Source organism: Arachis ipaensis, chromosome B09, assembly GCF_000816755.2.
Source record: "Arachis ipaensis cultivar K30076 chromosome B09, Araip1.1, whole genome shotgun sequence".
Lineage (NCBI taxonomy): Eukaryota > Viridiplantae > Streptophyta > Magnoliopsida > Fabales > Fabaceae > Arachis > Arachis ipaensis.
Window position 1 is genome coordinate 142,109,772 of NC_029793.2, and position 3,790 is coordinate 142,113,561.

Below are 3,790 nucleotides of genomic sequence, written 5' to 3' on the forward strand. Positions count from 1 at the left end.
GAAAAACATTACATATCATTATGGAATAAGCATACATATAATAATCAAATAAACAAACTTTTTTACAATCACATAACTAAAATCTTTTAGACTTTTGTGTTTATTGTGTTTATAATAGGTTTAATTATTCTGTTGGTCCTTATAGTTTCATCAAATTTTTAATTAAGTCCCTATATTTGTTTTTCTTTCAATTGGTTCCTACATTGCTTTTAATTTTGTAACTACGTTCTTTTTATGTTAAAAATGTTAAAATTAACGTAATATTTTTACCAAAATACATGCGGCCAAAGATTTAATTAAGCTTTTAATTATAAATATACCTTTAATTTGCGAACAAAATATGTAGTTAACTCTAATATTTTTTACATTAAGAAGGACTAAATTACAAAATTAAAGCAGTATATATAAGGACCCAATCGAAAGGAAAAAAAATATAAGAACCTAATTAAAAATTTAATAAAACTACAGGGCCAACAGAATAATTAAGCCTTTATAATAAAAATGTTGTGTATTTGTATATGAATATGTATATTATCTAATTTATTTTTAATATATATTATAATTAAATATCTTATTTAATGATTGATTTTTTATACATATAACAATAAATTTCTTGATATTGTAAGCATTGCAAGAGTAGAAGGGATCCAAAATGGTCTAAATAATGGTCAAATTAAATTACATACATGATGATCGCAATATATATCCTAATGATGTTGGCAATGACGATATAAGAAAAAGACGAACAACGATATATATGCTATGCTGCTTCTCTCTCACTATTTAATTTGGTCCATTTTGAATAATGCAATGATCAATTATTCTTTTAGCTCCTCAAAAGGGTGCTTTTGATTGTTCAAATTAAAAGTTGAATCTATAATATTGAATGGATTCTATTCTATATTTAGGAAAGGTTATTGCATTGGTAAGAGAGAGAGATATATAAACCTGAAAACAATCATTATCAATTAAAGATGATGGCATGCATTTAAATTTAATATACGTGTGTATCTGTGTAACAATATATATAATGCAAGTGTTTAGCACTCTTTAATTGGGTTTTACTAGGGACGTTTCATCTAATTTTTCTTAGTTTCGAAGCTTATAAAATAGTCGTGATAACTACTTATACTTTAGTATTTTTTATGGATGGATGTGTTGAAATTACTTGTCTCAAAAATAATTGGAAAGAACATATAAATAATATTATATCATACATTTATTATAATAAGTTATTTATCTTTATGCCAATGAGTAATAGCTCAAATGACATAGTCTTCCCATACTCAATTAAGAGGTTGCGGGTTCGAGTCTCATATCTTTGGTAAAAAAAAAGTTATTTATCTTTATAAAAGATTCTTATAAGAAAATACTTATTGAAGATTCACCTTATTAATAATGAATGTTAGACTCGTAGTTATTAAGTGTTTTTTAAGATTGCGTTTGGAAAAAAGATTGAAACTGATCTGTATTGTGTTTGATATAAAATATACTGAATTATATCTCAGTATTATGTTTAATTTAAGATAAATACAAAAATTAAGGGATAGATTTAGAATTTGAAAAATTAAATGAGGGTAGTTTTTTTAAAAAAATATATTATTAAAATTTCAATCTCTATCTAAAAAAATTTTGATTTACTGTATCTCTACTTTCAAAAGTATTAAAGAGACTAAAATTTTATATTTTAAGACTAAAATTTAATTACAATTTTTAACTATCAAATACAATATTAAATCTTAATTCTCTAATCCTAGTCCCAAAAACAAATGCTATATGAGTGTGCTTCGTCAATAAATTATTACATATATATAACACGTAGTTTGAACTGCTGAGTGACTGACCAAAGAAGACTAAGAATTTTAAATAAATTATATATCTGCTGATTCTAGAAGTGTTTTAATTTCTAGCTAGCTGAAAATACCTAACTCAGTACCGTATGTGCTGTATTATTACTCCAGCATTGGTGGCAATCTAGTAACCATGCATATTTCCTTTACGTTCAACCCAGGACGAGAATGAGAACGAGACTACTTATACTGATACTATAATAAGTAATAAGTAATAATGAAATTAAATAAATATATTGGAATATGTATGCTTTATACGACTTGAGAAAGAAATAATTAACTCGCCCGGTGGTTTATCTATCACTAGTAGTTCCACAACAAGAATCGCTTTATATAATATATATCGGAAAAATTATGTATTCATGTATTTTTTACATAGTTGTTAACTAAGTAATTTTCTCCACACGCGCGTCTCTCACTCCTCACTCATTTGTCATACACACGCTACATATAATGTGCTGCAACCTAAAGTTTTGCTCAACGTAAACTTTTTGCTGCAACGCAAACCTTCTTCTTCTTCTCCTTCTCTACTCGCGTTCTTTCTTATTGATCTGCATTACCTTCGTTGTTCTCCTTTGGTCGCGTTCATCTTCTCGTTTTCTTATTTCGATCTGGTTACATTTATCTTCTTCCTATTCTTCTTCGTTTTCTTCTTCGATCTGTACTTCTGAATCGAAACAATAAATGACTCAACTTCAAATCAGGAGAGCGATTTGGATTACTCTTCTGAAACGAATCAAACTGACAAAGTTTGGATTATTAAATTTTGAATCGAATTGAATGAAATGCAATTGCTAATTTGAATTGAATTAAATGGACGGAGGTGTACTGAATTGAATTGAATTGAATTGATAATATGTAAATTATAGGCAGGGTTATTTGAATTTGATTTTATATAATGGATTATATTTCGTTCACTCAGTACTATACAATTGTATTGTGTTCGGTTCACCATAAGTACTATGTTCGGTTCACTATGAGTACTGTGTTCGGTTCATTCTGCACTATTTAAAACTCTTATTCCTCACCTTCTACTGCTTTTTCACCAGAAAGAAGGAGGAAAAGACAAAAAAATACAGCAGCAACAACAACAAAAGAATGACGATAAAGAGAAAACATGTGAAGAAGAAGGAACGCGAAAAAGAAGGAGAAGGAGGAACGCGAAGAAGAAGACGCTCCGTGTGTAAACGAGCGTGAAAAGAGAAGAAGAAGAAGAAGTGGGGGAGAAAAAGTATTAGCCAAGAGCGATTTTGTATGTGTTGGGCACGTGTATTTCACATTTCATTTAATGGTATTGGATTTTTTTTTATATTGGACCAACTTGGTTACATAGTTACATAGATGCGTAGCATCCTGGATATATATATATTGACTATTGTGTTTGATAGATTAACATGAAAAATTGCTATATATAAATCTCCTATAAACTTATTATTATATTGTAATCTAGCTTATAGATTCCTACTTTATGGACAATAATAGTCAATATGAAATATATAACAAACATTTCTGATTCTTTGTTATACATTATCCTAACAAAACAAGTGTTTTTTTTTTCTTGCACGAAAATTTCAAGGAGTCAGACATCTTTCATATTTTATGGAGTAATTTTTTTGCATTTTATCGAGTAATTATATCTATTTATTCAAAAGAATTTCAATAATGTAGAAAAGAAAAAAAAAATAAGAGAGAGAAAAACTGATAGATGATAGAGTAAGAAAATAAATCAATTTACACCATAAATAAGAATTTTCCAATTTCAAGAAGCTTTGGATCTTACCTCTAAGAACTTTTTTACAGTATTTTTCAATTCGACAGGTTAAAATTAATTCACCGCAAATTTAAACTTCATTTAAAAGTTTATTACTGACCAATAAATTGCTGCATACATAAAATGATATTTGAATTTCCGACACTTAGTGCTTGTTTGGGCACTATTA